The sequence below is a fragment of the Diabrotica virgifera genome, chromosome 3, assembly GCF_917563875.1.
Source record: "Diabrotica virgifera virgifera chromosome 3, PGI_DIABVI_V3a".
In the NCBI taxonomy this organism is placed as follows: Eukaryota; Metazoa; Arthropoda; class Insecta; order Coleoptera; family Chrysomelidae; genus Diabrotica; species Diabrotica virgifera.
The window spans coordinates 244,032,482-244,053,005 of record NC_065445.1 but is presented as its reverse complement, the minus strand read 5'-3'; the positions used below and the strand labels follow the sequence as shown (position 1 = coordinate 244,053,005).

The window sequence follows — 20,524 nt, the reverse complement described above, 5'->3', positions numbered from 1 at the left end:
ATTATCCAGCAACCAGGACTAATATAATTGGCCAATATAATTAAAAGTGCGAATAAAAGTACAATAGAGGTCGCTTTGCCGAACTTGCACGGTCCCAATACCATTTTTATTCAGTTGCAATGCGAAGCCAAAACTGTCTTAATTTTTACTTAGGTTAGAGAGCGCAACCAGCACTCTTATCGACGATTTCACCTCTTGTTAGAGGCTCTTCAGAGAATGCATAGGCTGCTATCTCTACTCCAGGTAAAAATTTTCGACATCTATTAGTCCCCCATTGCAACTGACGTGAAGGTAGTAGGTGCGTAGCGGCATCTGCTAAATGAAAGTCTAAGTTTTTCAACCTAATAAAAATATTTGTAAAATAAAATATTTTTAAAAGATTTTTAATTGAAAAGCTTATTGGTCCATTTCCCTGGTGACACCTCCAAGGCTTCTACAATATGCAAGCCAGATGGATGCTGCAGTGAAGACTAAAGGGAAGGAATTCTACACTATGCAATTCACAACCCCCGTCTGCAGCTTGGTAAAGTTCCAACGGAAAATGGACCTAGTTACTCTATAGGAGTAATACTAATATAAAATAAACATGTATACCATTTTTATTCAGTTGCAATGCGAAGCCAAAACTGTCTTAATTTTTACTTAGGTTAGAGAGCGCAACCAGCACTCTTATCGACGATTTCACCTCTTGTTAGAGGCTCTTCAGAGAATGCATAGGCTGCTATCTCTACTCCAGGTAAAAATTTTCGACATCTATTAGTCCCCCATTGCAACTGACGTGAAGGTAGTAGGTGCGTAGCGGCATCTGCTAAATGAAAGTCTAAGTTTTTCAACCTAATAAAAATATTTGTAAAATAAAATATAGATTTTTAATTGAAAAGCTTATTGATCCATTTCCCTGGTGACACCTCCAAGGCTTCTACAATATGCAAGCCAGATGGATGCTGCAGTGAAGACTAAAGGGAAGGAATTCCACACTATGCAATTCACAACCCCCGTCTGCAGCTTGGTAAAGTTCCAACGGAAAATGCATAGTGTAGAATTCCTTCCCTTTAGTCTTCACTGCAGCATCCATCTGGCTTGCATATTGTAGAAGCCTTGGAGGTGTCACCAGGGAAATGGACCAATAAGCTTTTCAATTAAAAATCTTTTAAAAATATTTTATTTTACAAATATTTTTATTAGGTTAAAAAACTAGACTTTAAAACTATTTTTATTAAATTTATTATTCTACATAGTATGTGAGTAAAATTAAATTTTATCCGTAAAAAACCATTTTAAACAAAAATTATTAAAAAAGATAAACAAGATAATTCGTATGGAATTCCCCAGATTATATTGTGCTCGATATCGTCACAGTCTCCTAATCTGGGAAATTCCATCCGAATTATCTTGCAAGGGATAGTAAGGTAAGTTGTAAACAGCAGCACAGTAAATTCACCTCCCACACAATCCCATCAGTCAAACATCCAAACAACCTTATCACCAATCAAATTAACTAAATCTAATCTCCCTCTGGACATCACCCTCTTTTGGGCGTGGTTTCCCCACTTTTAGATTTGAATAAGGTAATTCGGACAGAACAAAAATACCTGAAATATGATTAAGATGGTGGCACCGCCTTATGGCCAACGAAAACTCATGATGCACCAGTGTGCATCACCGTACTGAGCGGACAGGCAAGCATGATGCACACGGGTGCATCACCGTACCGAAGCACAGTGGTTCCAAATGCTGAAAACGTGGTCATGAGGCGAAAAAAAGAGTCCCTATTTAGGGATTTTCATGTTTACAGTTGTTTTCTCATACTATCTTAGAGTCCTAATACGCAGGTATGAGGATCAGACTGGATGTATTTTGGTTCATAACTCAGGAATAAGTGGGCCATGTCCGAGGTTATTTTGGCCGGCAGAGAAAGTGAAAAAGAACGCGTATATTGAAATCGCTGTAAAACGTTTTGTAGTTTATCAATTTTATCGCTGTAAAGCAGATTCTTCTTTTTTAAGTATGTACTAATGTAAGATGTAAGTTAAATCAACATCTATTAACAATAAATGCCTTAAATTTGTTAATGCATAAATAATGAAAATATACTTGAAATAATTAAAATTTTGTAAAGATGCATTCAAAAAGTACAAAATTCTGCGACTAATGTTTATTAATCTTAAAATATATAGTAAGGAGATACAGAATCACTTTGGTTTAGCTGCCTATGCATTGCTGGCAGTTGTTTAAACACAAAAGGGGGAAATGACGTATATTACATGATTCTGGCGATTGTTGAGTATGTATGGGCAGTTGTACATTAAGTAATAGGTTCTGAATATTGTACTTTATAAAGAAAATGTATTGGTAATCAGCAGTTTCAAAAGTCCCTTATAATATAAAATTTTAAACAAAAATGCGGTTAAAATTTAATGTTCGAATTTCTTTTGCCCATATTGGATCCGCCATTTTGTTTAAAAAAAAAGTAATGTTAGATTTGTAATCAGCGACCTTAACCTACCAAATTTGACAAAAAATTTTCCTTTTTGATTGAAATTTTTAATTTCTTTCCGCCATGTTGGATCCGCCATTTTGTTTTTCAGAAAAAATAATGTCAGATTCGTAATCAGCGATGCCAAAAACTTTTAAGAATGAAAGTAATTCCAAAATGTATAAACAATATACGCTTTTAAAGGTTCATGACCACGTTTTCGGCATTTGGAACCACTGTGCGAAGGGGTTAAACAACAAACGCCCTAAGTTTGAACAGTATGTGTTAGAAAATTGAAGAAAAAGATCCACTTATCACTTTAGACAGCTTATGCATTAGTAAAAGGTAGTTAAACCTGTCAAATTTATGGGAAAAGTCAATTTATAGCAAGTGCACTTGATACACCATCTCCAAGTTTTACAAGAAAAAACTAGTAAATGTAAGAACATTTAGTTCTGTGGAAGAAGCAACAATAAAACCATGCTATATATTAACTTGTTTTTGACAAGCATAAAAGAAAATCAAAAACAAAACTTTTAAATTTTGGGAATAGAAAAAATTATAGTTGGTCTGTAATTACAGACCTGAAAATTATTTTGGTTTATGAATAGGTGTTATGTAGCTTGTCCTTCAGTAGAAAAAACACCTGAACTTTAAAATTGTTGAATACTTCAAAAAGAGGATGTGTCAAAAGAAAACTCTAATGTTTAAGAAAGATGGGAGGGAACCTATCTGCCAATGATCTTGAATTAATTTAATACAGATATCCCATAATATACATTTATTTAAGCTGCTTCAGGCAGATTATTGTAAATTGCTTCACTGCTTGACTCTGTCTGGTTATGGGGAACAAGTGCTGCCTTTATCGAGTTTATTTGAGATCACTAACATAGCATATAAAACTACAAATTATAAAATAAACAAGTTACAGTTCTTCCACTGGATCTTTGCACATCGTCATCATTCGTATTATAGAAAATAAACCAAAATATGTGAGCCAAACATACATGCGTTGTAAGAATTAGAAAATGGCTAATATTTACAATGGACTTTTTTATACATCTCTTTTACGTAATTTATTGGCATATAGGTTGTCCGATAACATTACAGTAAATAAATATTTAAACTGTAGAAATCAGAAATTAAAGTGTTTTTAGTCAAAATAAGCAAATATAATATGGTGCAAATATATCATCAATCATGTTCCTGCTGTAGGTAAATTTAGGTTTAGATTACAGAAGGTTACAACGCAGAATTATGTAATAACAAAAAATGCGATATGAGACGACTCAATGCGAGGAAACAAAAGATACAGTTGCACGGATTCTTTCAGAGAAGCTAAGTACCTTTCTATGTTCCTGCTGTTGGTAAATTTAGGTTTAGATTACAGACAAAGAAGAAATATGTAATAACAAAAAATGCGATATGAGACGACTCAATGCGAGGAAACAAAAGAGACAGTTGCACGGATTCTTTCAGAGAAGCTAAGTAACATGGAGCAAACATATAAACATAAAAACCTTTAAAAAATGATAAAATCCTTTATAAAAGGTATATTTGTTAAAATCCCTAAAAAGCGCTACATCACAGAACAGAACTAGTTTTCGATCGGATTACCGATCATCATCGGTGTTTACCTAAAATGTGTATAACCTGATATATCCCATCGAAAACTAGTTCTGTCCTGTGATGTAGCCCTATTTAGGGATTTTATAAAGGATTTTATCGTTTTTGTAATATATGGTATACAGCCAATTGCTGTTTCCGCAATTAATACTATGTCGTCTGCAAATATACACATCTCAGCGTTTATCATTTGCATTCTGTTCCAACCGATGCAGGATTTCTTGAAAGTTTTCTTACATTCTTTCACTATCTCATCTATTACATTTATGAATAGCACTGGGCTGAGACTTCCCCCTTGTCTAACTCCTTGAGTTGTTTCAAATGGTTCTGACTGTATATTTAACATTCTTACTGTATTTGTTGTTTTCATGTATATACTTTTTGTTGCTTCTATCAGTTCTTCACTTACTTGTTTCTTCTTTAGGCTTTCCCATATGTCTTTTCTTTTGACTGAGATATAAAAAATAATTCGTGAATAATGTCATACTTTACCAAAGATACAGAGGAACAACTGTATTTGATGTTTCAGTTTACAAAAATACATTTTTTAATCCAAAAATAGATTCTAAATTGTATTTTGAAAACAACTTCCTACATTTTGAAACCAAAATGTGAAATAAAAAAAATATTTATAATTTGTGGTTTGTTGTCAACAAGATAGGAATTTGATAAAAACTCTTCATAAACAACTCATAGAGCCAATGATAAGAAAAAGATTATCATATTTAAATGTTCTTTATGTTTAATTGAAAAATTTTATAAATACAAACACAATATATATCAAATAATTCTTCAAAATGCTCATGGTAGGACTGGTCTGGAAATAGAAAATTGAAGGAAAAAATGAACTAAATGAAACCTTAAAATTTGTTTAAATTTAAAGAAAAATTGCCCTTAGATACATTTTAGGCTGTAGTAAACTGAATTATTTTAGACAAGATACAAAGTATTGGATAAGATACAAAAATTCTTGGTAAAGAAGCTAGTGAATCATATGGTTTTGGATTTGTTGTTAATTAGCCCAGTAAATGAACGGGAAATTCGGCGATACCGTGTAATTTTCAGGGGCAACTCCGAATTGCATGAAAATTTGGATTTAGGTTCTACTTATCCTCCACTTCGAAGTTGAAATTGTGCCGTTGGTTGCTTTTACTTGGGGGGTGACAGTCACCCCTTCTCGGGGGTGAAAAAACATACGTTCAAGATAAGACGGGAAATGCATAAATTGACTGATTTTAAGCAACTTTTGTTCTGTAGAGTTTTTTACGGAAGTCAATACTTTTCGAGTTATTTGCCATTGAAAAGGTCGATTTTTCGACAAAAAAACTACGTTTTCAGACGGTTTCTCGCAAATAACTCAAAAAGTAAATATTTTATCGAAAAAAATATCCTTAGCAAAAGTGTAGCTTATAAAAAACCCAAAAAAATGGTGTATCAGTAAAGTCTATCAATCAAATAAAAACAAAGTTGTAGCTCATGAAAAATACGTTCTTATTCGTCTAATTCCAAATCGAATATTTCAAGGTGAAATCACCGAAAAATTAAGCACTTTTCGGGAAAACCCATTTAAACTTTTTTAAAGTGTTTATAAAAAGCTTTGTTTTAATTGTTAACAAAAGAATTAAGCATTAAAAATAAGCGACTTACGCTCAAAATAAAGTTGGCCCTCTTTTTTTTTTTGTAAAAAATCATGAAAATCTCGCCGTGTTTAGCTCCCCAAATGAAATTAATCGCTGCCGATTTACAAACAATTTACTTACCTATCTATTTTTTATATGATCTGTCAGTCTCACCGGTTTAAAGTGTTTATTTTTGAAAGGGTTATAATTCAGAAAGCTTGAATGGGTCACTAATCATGAGTGTATGCAAATTTTGAACAGCCATACCTATATTAACCAATTTTTGTCTTACTTAGAAACAAAATAAACTAGCATATTTATAATAGCAAAACCTACATTTTTTTACTCTTTAAGATTTTTCTTATCACTAATACTTTGTAAGTTATTTTGAAAAAATTAAATTATTCAAAAATTTTTAGAAAATTTTTTTTTACTATATAACCAAATGTTTTCAAAAATAAGCACTTCAAACCAATCAAACTTACAGATCATATAAACAATACACATACAGTTAAGGGGGGGGGGGGTTTGGTTTGAAATCAACATATCAAGCACTTTTTTGTGAATTTTTTTCGAAGCTATGGTAGAATTATTTTATTTTTAAATTAAATAAACATATTAAGTATAATTCAAAGAATATTTAAGAAAAAATTCAATCCAAAATATTGAAAAATACGCCATTGGCGAAAAATTTTGGCAGGCGGCTCAAAAAAAATTGATTTTGCGGTGGACATCCGAACTCATCACTGGATCATATGAAATAAAAAATTCAAAAAGATTTAATTAGCTTATGAGTTTGGCGAGGTAAAAACGTCGAGTTTTTTTATTTTTAGTTATTTTTGAATTTTTGGTATCACTCAGAAGTCAAAAATACGAAATTTTTGATAAAATTTTTGTGAAAACCAACAGATTTAATATTATTGAACAAAAAATAAGCACAAAACAAAAAATATCTCGACGTTGTTACCTCACGAAATGTCTAAAGAAAATGTATGCAAAATTTCAGGTAGATCGGTGAAGTAGTTTATCAGTTACAATGTCCACCGCATTTGAAAAAACAGTTTTGAGAAAAATGCGTTTAAAGTTTTGACAACTGCATCTTTATCTTCTTATTTGTCTGCCAAATCGTAAAGTGATGAACATTGGAATATGTTTTTTGAATTGCGGAGTAATCTACAAAAGAGAAGGCGAACAGTTGTTTAACGTTTCTCACTACGCTCAAGCGTGCTGGCGCGAAGCGTCGGCAACGTGAGTCGAAGGTAGGGATATTCAACACCCTGTATCTCTGGTAATTTTACTCCGATTATTTTGAAATTTTCAGAGAGTATTCTTGAAAGTATGCACTTTTATTTGAAATAATAAAAAAAAATTAAATATTTCAAACCATACCCCCTCCTTAAAATAGATGGTAAAGTCAAAAGATTAATTTCATTTAGGGTGCTAAATAGAGGGAGGTTTTCACGATTATTTTTACCAAAAAAAAAGGGGTCAACTTTTTTTTTCAGTGTAACTCGTTTATTTTTGATGCTGTGAACTTTTGTTAAAAACAAATAATAAGCTTTTTTTCGATACTTTAAAAATGTTAATAAGGTTTTCCCGAAAAACGCTTCTTTCTTCGGTGATTTCGCGTTGAATTATTCGGTTTTTAATTAGACGAATAAGAACGTATTTTTCATGAGCTACAACTTTGCTTCTACTCAATTTGTAGACTATACTGGTACATAATTTTTTTCGTTTTTTTTATAGGCTACACTTTTGCTAAAAATATTTTTTTCGATAAAATATTTACTTTTTCAGTTATTTGGGAAAAACGGTCTGAAAACGTAGTTTTTTTGTCGAAAAATCAACATTTTAAATCGCGAATAACTCGAAAAGTATTGACTTACGTAAAGAACTTTATAGAACAAAAGGTGCTTAAAATAAGTCAATTAATTCATTTCTGGCCTCATTTTAAACACGAGTTTTTCACCCCCCGAGAAGGGGTAAATGTCACCCTCCAAGTAAAAGCAACCAACGGCACAAATTCAACTTTGAAGTGGAGGGTAAGTAGAATCTAAATCCAAATTTTCATGCAATTCGGAGTTGCCCCTGGAAATTACACTCCAAAACGGTAATTTATTGGGCTAAATGGAGAAATACTTTTTGTAAAATGGAATGAAAACAAGTGTGTTACTACAACATCTAATTTTGATAATATATACAGTCGGAAAAATGAAAAAATATCCATGCATCATCGATGATATGCATACGAATCAAATCAAAAATTTCTATACTTGATTTTTTAACCAAGAGGAGTAAACTAAAAAGAAACACCCAAGAAAGTTACTAGAAAAGTCACCAAATTCATCTTCTTTTTTCGTTGATCATATCAGCTTTCGTTTGATAATCCATACATATTATATTATACTAACACATCGCTAAAGAGGTCCAAAAACAACTGTTTTTATATAAAACTAGACTAAAATTAATAAATATTATATATTCAATGAGTCATTATCATCAGGTCAATTCCCAAGTTACTGGAAATTGAGTTATACAGGGTGTCCAGAAACTCTACCGACAAACGAAGACAGGAGATTCTTCAGATAATTTTAAGATAATTTAACCCAATTCACTCAGTCCGAAAATGCTTCCCAAGGGAGCTAGAGCTCTTTGAAAATGGCGTCTTGTAATTAGTTTTTCTTAAATACCTCCAGAACGCTTCAATTTAGAAAAACAAAAATTGGTACGCGTATTTATCTTCTAGAGATAACTCTATTACATTGACTGCGAATTTCTAGTACCGATCATAGGCGTCCGTTTTGGGTAGGGCAACGGTTATTTTATCGCATAACTTTTTTATCTTTAACTTTTATGCATTTCTGACACTGGATTATGAAATTTTGAAGTATTCTAGTACTAAAAGATACTCTTGTTTTAAATCGGTAGGACACACCGTTTTCTAGAAAAATCGATTTAAAAAATTTTTCGCTTTTTAAATAAAAAAAATTTTTTCAAAAAAAACTGTTTAGAAAGACGAAAACTGGTACATTTATTTATATTCCAGAGATAAATCGATTTCATTAATTGCGAATTTCTATACTGGTCATAGGCGTCCGTTTTGGGTAGGTCAACAGTTATTTTATACATAACTTTTTTGTCTTGAATTTTTGAGCATTCTTGACACTAGATTATTAAATTATGAGGTATTCGAGTACTAAAAGTTACTCTTACTTTATGTTGGTAAAATACTTCGTTTTTTGTAGAAAAGTTCTTTCAATTTTTTTTCAAATTCCAAAAACGAAAAACTTTCAAATCGATTTTTCTAGAAAACGGTGTGTCCTACCGACTTAAAACAAGAGTACCTTTTAGTACTAGAATACCTCACAATTTAATAATCCGGTGTCAAAAATGCATAAAAGTTAAGGACAAAAAAGTTATGCGATAAAATACCCGTTGCTCTACCCAAAGCGGACGCCTATGACCGGTACTAGAAATTTGCAATGGATCGAATCGATTCATCTCTGAAAAGTAAATAAGCATACCAATTTTCGTTTTTCTAAATAGAAGCGTTCTGGAGGTATTTAAGAAAAACTAATTTCATAGCGCCATCTTCAAGGAGCTCTAGCTCCCTTAAGAAGCATTTTCGGACTAGGTGAATTGGGTTAAATTGTCTTAAAATTATCTGAGGAATCTCCTGTCTTCGTTTGTCGGTAGAGTTTCTGGACACCCTGTATAACACTAATTTATAAAAGCGGTAATAAACATGATATAAAGAACTATCGTCCTATATCTATATTAAGCACCATTCCCAAACTGTTTGAAGCCATATTAACAGAACATCTATCATTAGTATTTAGGCACAAAATAGCGTCTCAACAATATGGATTTTTCAGTGGCAGATCTACAGAAGTCAACCTTCTATATTTTATTAGTTATTTAACACAAGCAATGGAGGCAGGTCATCAAGTTGATGCTATTTATACAGACTTATCAAAAGCATTTGACAGAGTTAATCATGAACTCCTATTAACTAAACTTGAAAATTTTGGTATCACTGACTAAAATGGTTTGCAGATTATATTTCCAATTTCAAATTTCTGTAACTTCTGGCGTACCACAAGGATCCCACTTGGGACCTTTATTGTTTAATCTGTTTATTAATGATATAGTTAAAAGTTTTCACCATGGTGTGGTACTCCTATTTGCTGATGATTTAAAGGTATTTTCTGTAATAAGGTCAAGTGAAGATGCTGAAAAATTACAAGACGACTTGACTAAACTTCAAAGTTGGTGCATCAATAATGGTATGGAACTGAATACCAGTAAGTGTCATGTCATGCGTTTTTATCGAACTAATAACCCTTTATTATATGATTACAGTATTAATACATCTGTTCTTTCATCACAAACTGTAATCAAAATTCTTGGAATATGGCTAGATACCTCACTAACTTTTCATGAGCACTTTAAAACCATCATTAACAAATCATTGAGGCTTCTTGGATATATCAAACGAGTTACTTCTGATTTTACGTCCATCCAACCATTAAAGATTCTATATTGTTCGTTGGTTAGATCTCATCTGGAATATTGCTCTTCGGTGTGGTCTCCCTATTATCAGTTGTATAGTGATAAAATTGAGAATGTGCAACATAAATTCCTTAGACATGTTGCGTTTAAACTTAGCCAGTATATGCATTACGACGATATTTTACAGATGCTAAATATTACTACATTAAAACATTAAAAAGCCGTCGATTACATCACGACTTAATTCTATTATTTCAGCTGGTTAATTCACAAATCGACTGCCCAGATATGTTAGCCAAAATTAATTTCGCAGTTCCCAACCGCCAGACAAGACAATTGGTTTCATTTTCTGTACCAATGCATAGAACAAATTATGCTCATTATTCGTTCTTATCTCGAAGCCAAAGAATTGCAAATCAATTTCAGGAACTCGACTTTTCCTACAGCTTAAATAGATTCAAGGCTGTATTGTCAAATATCACTTGACGACAGTTATTATCAGATGTAGGTACCTACTTTCTATGTTTATTATTTATATTATTTGTCTGTGTACTTTCATGTTTAACTGTCTTGTAATTTTTAGCTTATAAATGTTTTATTTTGTTTTAAACCTTTGACATGTTAATTGTATTTTTTTTAAATTATTGTTCTTGTTTTAAAATTGTACTTATTTTGTAAAATGGGTTCGCCCGTAAATAAATAAATAAATAAATAATAAATAAATAAATAAAAGTCTAAAAATTAAAGGAATAATGCAGAAAACACAAAAAATCGCTGATATTCTTAATTAACCTATAAAATGACAGAAGTGCCAAAATTTCATAAATGTCATTAGTGTCAAAATTTAATAACAGTGGAGTAAACTTGTCTGCAGTTGGACCAATTAGAAACAAGCATTACTATAGTCAAAACAACGTCTAAACTAAGTTAATACTGTAAAATAACGGATATGACTACTACCCCACCATACGATTTTTCGCTACGTAAATGCGTCAAAAATTTTTTATGATGTTATTCTTTTTCTGATAATACCCATATATTTATTGGTAATAAATGTTACTTTTACTACCGTAATTAATTATTTGATATAGATTAATAATACAAAAATAATGAGTAAGCAAATATAGTATTATGAATTTCTCCATGGTAAAGTTGCCAGACATAAATAGTAACAGGAATTTAAAAAATGTTGTTTATATCAGCTGCATTAAGTGACTTAAATGAAAGTAAACTTAATAAATTCAGATCATTTTGCAGACATTATCTGCAAATAAATGTACATTCGTAAAAATATACTAATCTAATTTTATACACTATGATTGAAAAGTCAGAGTAACATGTACATGTTTGGCAAACTCATAGACAGAAGTTAACCATATGGACAGATAATTACTTACAAATTTTATTGACTTATTTTAATTGTAACTTATTTTAAATGTAAGTCCTGCGCAAGACAAAAATAATATAAATTATAATAAGACATTTTATTCAAAATTTAGTTTTAAGGTTTTATTTATTAATGTTTTGTCCATAAAAAATAAGATTAATGAGCTGGAGGGTTTCATGACTGGAAGAGAACCGGATGCACTCTGTCTGGCTGAACACTGGCTATCAGATCTGGAATACAGGTCCTTAAGAGTCTCCAATTTTCTGCCAGCTTCAGCCTTCTGCCAAACAAACTGTAAGGGTGGTGGAGCAGCCATTTTAATAAATAAAAACATTCTCTTTAAAGAGTGGCATAATGTAAAAGATCTGTCCATACAGGGACAAATTGAATTATGTTGTGCATATATTGAAAAATATAAGTTATATTTATTAACTGTATATAGGCCTCCGTCAGGCTCTTTTAACGTTTTTATTGAAGTACTGGAGGGAGCTTTACAATCACTTAACCCTACTAAGAAAATCTTGATTCTTGGGGATTTTAATATTCATTTTAATACAGATTCTCCTCACTGTACAGAATTATGTAACCTAATGCATAGTTTCGGTTTTCATCAAAATAATTTCGAAGCCACCAGACAGAAAAAATGTCTCGATAATGTTTTTTCCAATTTGGATCCACAGGACCTTCAGCTACAAGTTGTTGATCCTGGTATATCTGACCATAGAGGTATATACCTGGAATTCACCTTAATGGGAGGAGAACAATTTTCTGATCCTCAAAAAGTGTTTTTTAGACCCATCACTGAGAGAGGAAGATACTTGTTCTTCTCTATGATAGAGGACATTTCATGGGACTTTATTAATGACACTAATATGAATGCGAATAATAAGTTTTCCTATTTTGTTCACATCATTTCCAATGCATTCTTGACCTGTTTCCCGGAAAAGTCTTACTCTAAAAGAAAGGGTCAGGCGGGTGTGGTGAGTTGGTTTAATGATAGCTTGAGAACAATGCGTGATAATATTAAATTTTTTATAGAACTTAATAAACAGCTTGATGCACCAAATTACCTACAGGAATACATAAAAAATATTAAAAATGAATATCAGACAGCAATAAAAGCAGCAAAGAAAGCTACCAATGACCAACTAATTTCAAACTCTCATAACCCGATTAAAACAATGTGGAATATCATTAATGAGTATAGAGGCATCACAAAAACTGAAACTAATTCTAATATAACACCTGATCAATTTAATCATTATTTTTTAAACATTGCCTCCGAGCTGCATAGCTGTACTCCTGCACCCCACAATGACCCACTCAACTATGCACCACCTTATGCTGAACAGATGTTTGAATTCCAACCAGTCTCTTTTAATGAGGTAAGAGATATTGTGAACTCTCTCAAAAATAAAAAAAGTAAGGACCCATTTAATTTAACTGTCAGCTTAATCAAAGGGATAAAAAATCTAATAATATGTCCTCTGACCAAGCTCATAAACTTAAGTATAGCTGAGGGGGTTTTTCCTGAAGTTTTAAAAACTGCGGTGGTCATTCCGGTTTTTAAAAAGGGAGAGACAGATCAAATGTCTAATTACAGACCTATCTCTCTGTTACCTATATTCTCGAAGATATTTGAAAAATGTCTTGCTGGAAAAATAGCAAGTTTCTTTGAGTCTAACGGGCTCTTCGTTGAATCTCAATTTGGCTTCAGAAAGGGTTTGAAGACTGTTCAGGGTATTTTGAATCTTGTAACATACATCCAAGATGCTTTTGAACAAGGTAACTATGTGTCTTCCAACTTTTGCGACCTAAGTAAAGCCTTCGATTGTGTGACCCACGAAATTCTTACTGCTAAATTGAGTAAATATAACTTCTCAATCTCCAGTATATCATTGATAAAAAAATATTTGACGGACCGCTGCCAGAGGGTGAGATTTGCAGGTGTTGAATCGGAGAGAGGATGCTTGCGCATAGGAGTTCCTCAGGGCTCTGTGTTGGGTCCCTTATTATTCTTGATATACATCAATGATTTACCACTTTCATGTCAAACTGCGCATTTCACTCTCTTTGCAGATGACACAACAATCTCATCCTGCAGTAAGGATTTGGTAACAGCAGTGGGGAGTTCGTGGGGTTCAGTGTCGGAGGCAGAACAATGGTTCCATTCTAATAGGCTGTTTCTCAATACAACCAAAACACAGTCCTTAATTTTTTCAACTAGAAATATTCCTGATGAACTGGACAATGCATCCTGCATCCAATGTTTTTATAGATTGGAAAATATTAACATTACCTTGCCAGTATATATATGATAATCTTATATATGTAAAATGCAATATGCATAAATTCCAGACTCATGAACAGATTCATAATATTAACACACGCTTTAGAGGGAACCTTGCCTTAAAGTTTCGTAGGCTGGAGAGGTGCAGAGATGGCCCATCATGTCTGGCTATACATTTCTTTAATAAATTACCCCTAATAATTCGAGAACTGCCCTTATATACATACAAAATAAAAATCAAAGAACTTCTTTTGGTGGGTGCTTACTATTCTCAGGAGGAATATCTCGGGGCTACCCTGTTGTGATAGTCCTACAGCTCTCTTAAATGTTCTGTGTGCTTTTGTGTTTTTATGCTAATATTCTAACTTTGTGTTAAGTATTTAGACTAGGTGATACAATTTTATAGATTTTACTTATTAAGTGTTAGCTTGCCAATGTATTTCAATGATGCATTTTAACAGACTTTGACTTATGTAAATACTTTGTATATTGACATCAATAAACTGAATTGAATTGAATTGAATTAAATAAATACTTACCAAACCAAAAATACAATATAATATCAAAATAGTTTTTGAAAGAACTGAGTTTATTTAAGTAAATACGACTGATTATTAAAATTTATAAACTCTACCGAACCTAACCCAGTTTCACTGTCAAAGTGACAGAAATTGAATCTGTCAGATTATATTCTCCTTTTCATGAACATTTTTCAGTGCGTCACAAATTATAGAAAAAAAGGTAAGTCCGTGATAATACACATTTATGACATTTATTCTAACGTGACATTTTTGTTAAATCTGACAGTTGTCAAATTTTATTTTCAATTTGGAATAAAACCAAATCAATTGTGTCTATTGCATTTATAAAATGGTATTTTCTTTCATTTGTATAGTCTTATAAATTGTACAGATTATATTGATAATATTATTATTTTATTTAATAAATAATTCTTTTTTGATTATGGCGCCATCTATCGACAACTAGAATAATCACCGAACTAGAATAATTACCAAAGTATTCAAAGACGTGCCTTTTTTTCTGTCACATACAATTTAATGCGTTAGAGAGAAATCGAAAAACTGTGACGCACTGAAAGATGATCATGAGAAAAAGAATAGTTTAGTTTAATTCAGATTACTCGAATAGTAGTTTATACAATCATTATCTCTACTGATGTTGAATGTTTTTCTAAGAATGACATTAGAAGTACAGAAATAGTCAAGTGTGAGTTTAAATTTTCTACTAAATTAATATAACTACATTGAACAATTGTATCGCCATCTCACTCTGTCAATTATAAATATGTAACTGCGTATGTCTTGGATAGCGTTTTTGCTTAGTAGACAACACTTAATAATCTATTTCTCTCGTTTGTTATTTATAGAAAAAGGCTGCAAATCCAAAATATGTGCTTGATATGATCGTTCATGGGTATTCTTTCATTTTTCCGACTGTAAAAACCCATAAAAGATAGTAAGTAGATGGAATCACAAGCTCAAAGGAAAATGTTTATTTATTAACTGCAAGTATATAACACATTTACAGGAGGTAGGTATGGATCAACACTACTGGCTTGTTGCAAACTATATCACTAAAATCAGAGCTAAGAAGTGATATTGGTCAATATTCACACTACTGATTGATATGTCATTAGTAAATTCATGGTTAGTTTTCTCTTGTACAGTAAAGTGTCTAGAGGTGAAATTAATCAAAACATTTTTTTATGTTTAAACACTGTATTGTAATTAATTTATAATAGCATCATGTGTACAGTAAAAACATCAGACACTATTTGGGCTTTTAAAAAAATGTGTAAAATATTTTTGAACTGTGGTAGAGGTTCGTTTTTCGCAGCGAAGTTCTTAATTTATTTTAAAAGAATCAGATATTTTTGCTAGATACAAATCCAGATTATTGACGGTCCGGATTTTTGACGTCCGGATTATCGACATTCTACTGTAATACTAAATATCATGAATATTTGCATATGAAAAAAAATATTATATTAAGTACCGATCATTAAGTAGGTATATAAAAGCAAAATTTTAAAATTTGAAGAAAAAAAGAATTTGACATTGTTAGCTTCTGATGATTAGCATTGATTATGTAAAGTAATGTTCTTATCAGTTCGGCCACTCTGGCTCTCATGGCCTTATAATATATAACAGTACTAGCAACAGATAACAGGGCATTAAATAAAACCTTCCAAGAAATAGAAAAGAAAGCCAAACTGAGAGAACTGGAAATAAATGAAAATAAAACAAAATACATGAACATACACAAGGACGGAACTGACAATAGAGGCAGGCACACAGCTACAAAGAGGTTGAAACATTCAAATATTTGGGAGTATTAGCCAACAGAAGAAAGTGTAGATATGAAAAGAAGAATTCAAGAGGAAAATAAAGAGTTAATAACTCCACAGCAATAAAAAAATTTTAGAGAGAAGATAAGCCACAACACAAAAATGAAAATCTACAAAACAACCATAAAACCAATAGTGGTATATGCTTTAGAGCAGATCTGCTTAAATGGTTGATCGCAATCAACTGGTCGATCACCAAAGTTTTTAAAGTCGATCATGATTTATGGAAAAATACAAAAAATGGAAAGACAGTGACTGCGCTGACTCACCACATGCGCAACGTTACAACCTTACAACAAAAATTGTTTCTTTTACTAGCAGTCGAACGCTGGGCGCTTGCAGTTTATGTGGTAGATCCCATGCAGTTTAAGTCTGAATACCACTGTTTTAGAGACATTTATATTAACAGCAAGAGAAGAAGAACAATTGAAAGCTTTTCAGAGGAAAATTATGAGAAAAATACTGGGACCAAAGAGGAAGAGGATGCAAAACAATGGATGAATCACGAAATACAAGAATGTATGGATCAAGAGAACGTAGAGCAATAAGAGCACAGAGAATTAGATCGAGAAATTAGAAAGATATGGAATTCGTGGCCCTGCTCGGGACTGGATAAGAGATTACCTCACTGACAGATGACAAAAAGTTATTATAACTCGAGAAGGACAACAGTTTTCTTCAGAAGAAGGGAATTTACAACTTGGTATTGCTCAGGGCAGTGTCATGGGAATGGGACAACTTCTTTTTGTTTTTTACAATAACAATTTTGGTAGAGAAATACTGAGAAGCGAGTCTCACCTTGTAAATTTTGCAGATGATGCAAACTTATTAACATTAGCATCAACATTTGAGGATCTTCTGAGTATTTCTTCAGATCACTTAAAAACAGCTCAGAATTGGTTCTTAAAAAATAAATTGGTTTTAAATACCCAGAAAACTAACTGTGTTTGTTTTCACACAAAGCAAAATAATGAGATAATTTCAGAGGAGAGTGAGTTGGATTATCAAACTGTTGTATTATCAACAAATACAAAATTCTTGGGTATTTACTTAGATCAACATCTGAATTGGTCAGAGTATCTGTGTGTTGTTCGCAAAAGAATCAACATGGCATGTTATTCATTACGAGTAATGTCTAAGTATTTGAATTTACAACACCTTAAGACAGTTTATTTTACAACAATGCTCAAGATAAAAGCTCGAAGGACCTGTAGGGGAAAATTTCACGGAGTTAGGATCATTAACAGTGGCAGGGCTTTATATATATGAGTGTTTACTGTTTCTGTTCAAGAATAGGGATAGGTTTACACATTCTGAGCCAAAACACAGCATACCCACTAGGTATCTACGGCTCAATTTCCCTATTCACGGTGTGCAAGTACTTGGAAAGGGAAACGAGAAACGACCGTGCGCGAGTCGCGTAGAAATATTGCAACTATCTTAAATAATTCATATTGTCAATTGAAATTGTCAAATTGACGTATATTTCATACCTTCTGTCATAGACGCAGAAAAATTATATATTGCTCCACAATATTGATATGATATGCAATTATTATATAAAGGTAAATTTAATTAATTGTATTTTGCTTGCAGTACTGCATTTTAATAACTGATTTTATTTACTACATACAATTGTTTACGTTTGCTAAACATAACCTGCATCTTATTTTTTCTTCTTATTATTTTTTTGGACTATGGTCTTGACAATGATCCAGCAACCAGGACTAATATAATTGGCCAATATAATTAAAAGTGCGAATAAAAGTACAGAGCGTAGAAATAGAGGTCGCTTTGCCGAACTTGCACGGTCCCAATACATAGGCTAGTCCCAACAGAGAGGGGACCTACAATATTCGTGTATAATTTTTTTTAACAAATTACCTGTTAGAATTACATTGCAACAGAATTTTAATATATTTAGAACTGAAATAAAAAGCATTTTATTGGATTTAGAACCATATTCTGTGTATGAGTTTCTAAATCACACATTTTAACTTTTAACTCATAGTAGTTGTAATTGTAATTTTGTATGTATTGTTATAAATCACCTAGCATAGGTGTAAGTAGATGGAGTAAGTCAGACTAATAAGGAATCTGACAGTTATATTTGTCAATTTAGAAGTTTTGTCATAATAATTGTTTTTGTCACGTTTGAATTTTGGAGGACTTATTTTTGTACTTTAGTTTATTAGGAATTTTAATAAAATTGTTAAAACAGAGTAACAATTCTCTTAATCCCTGAACCCATCTAGAATTGTAACAATTGGTGTCAGAAGTGGGATTAAGAGAATTTGTATGGTGAAAACAAGAAGCGAGACGATGGAAGAAATTAGAGACATGATTGCCGCCATGGAAAAACGTCGGCAGGAAGAAAAAGAAAATGAAGACAAACGTCGCCAGGAAGAAAAAGAAATAGAAAATTTACGTCGCCAGGAAGACCGAGAGTTGCTCGTGACACTTATCTCAAAAATAGAGACTTCAAAAGTGAGTAAAGAAGATATGAAAAGAGAAATCGAAGAGACAAAAGAAGATATGAAAAAAGAAATCGAAGACACAAAAGAAGATATGAAAAAAGAAATCGAAGAGACAAAAGAAGACATGATTAAAGAGCTTGAAGTAACAAGAGGCCTAGTAGAAAAAAGGCACGATGAGGTAACGAGAACTCTTGAAAATATCCGCCTAGAAATTGAAAAGTCCCAGAAACTGAGAGTTGAAGGTAAACCAGAAGTGGTTTGTTCCCCTGTCAACGGAATAATTAAGCCTCCTACATTTGACGGCGAGATCTCCTGGCCAGTGTATAGAAGACAATTCGAAGCTGCTGCACAAAATAATGGATGGACAAATGAACAGAAGGCAACTGCTCTCATATTAGCACTTCGAGGTAAGGCTGTAGAAATCCTTCAAAACATTCCAGAGGACGCACAAAAGAAATATGAGACTGTCGTATCGGCTCTAGAACTAAGATACGGCAGCCAATATTTAAAGCAAGTATACCAGAGCCAACTAAAAGTGCGTATCCAAGGCTCCAACGAATCTGTGCAAGAATACGAAGCAGAAGTAGAAAAGATGGCACGACTCGCTTGGCCCGAAGCCCCTGAAGAGTTTCTACACCAGTTTACCATCCAATGTTTCCTTGATGGCCTGCGCGATGTAGAACTCCAGCAAACATTACGACTAGGAAGAGGGCGCTACCAAATATTGAAGGACGCTATTGTTGCAGTATTGGAGTACGAAGCCGTGAAGAATGTGTCCCGCCATCAACGCAAAATCCATCAAATAAGAGGTGTTGCTGAAGTGGAAGAAGGCGATCTAAATACGTTGTCCCAGGTGTTGGCCGCCCAATTCGAGAAATATCTTGGCCCAATAGCTGAATCTTTGAAGCAAAAACGTCAGGGGCGCCTAAAGTGTTATTTTTGTGGATTGATAGGCCACCTTCAACGTGATTGCAGACAACGTACAAGATCAGAGGACAGTAGGCAACCTCCACATTATCAACGCAATTCGGAAAACTAAAAGAAGTCAACGTCAAGGGGCGCACGTTGGCTGACCTGTCCCAAGCTCCCAGATTCTCAATATCCACAATAAGACGAAGTAGTGACAGCTTAGTTGCCGATGGACTTCTCAATGGCGACAGATGCAGTTTTACCATCGATACTGGGGCAACTAGGTCAGTTATGAGTAAACGTTTACTGGACCAGTCATCTACACGAATAATATCAAAACCTCCCATACTAGAGACAGCGACAGGCGAAAACATAACTGTTTATGGGGAAAGTTGCATAAAAATCGAGCTGGGACACATCGAGATAGAAGTAGTGGTCCTAGTAGCCGACATCGTAGACGAGTTCATCCTAGGTGTCGACATTATGTACGAACATGGGTTTATTGTAGATGTGAGACACAGGACCTTAGTCGTCGGCAATGAAGAAATTCTACTGTCATCCTCTAGAAAGCAGCACAATGGGCTAAAGATGTTAGTAGCAGAAGACACGAAGATCCCTCCTAACAGTGAAAAGATCGTGGTTGCACAAATTGATGCATCTGGTGGCTTGGGAGCCATGTTATTAGAACCAGACGAGCAGATCCATGAGGGCGTCATTGTGGCCAGATGTTTGGTAGATGGGGATAAGCAGACCGTTCCAGTAAGGGTGGCCAACCCAAATGGCAATAAAATTACCTTCAAAAAGGGCCAAGTGCTTGGAATATGCGAGCCAGTTGTAAGAGTGACCAGAATAGAAGAAAA

General features: G+C 33.1%; 1 protein-coding gene across 6 annotated transcripts in view; it reads right to left on the bottom strand.

Annotated features, from left to right (window-relative positions):
* The window catches only part of LOC114328266 (segment polarity protein dishevelled homolog DVL-3), a 119,411-nt gene that overhangs the window by 94,403 nt on the left and 4,484 nt on the right, over positions 1 to 20,524 (bottom strand). The gene's annotated exons all lie outside the window — the stretch shown is intronic.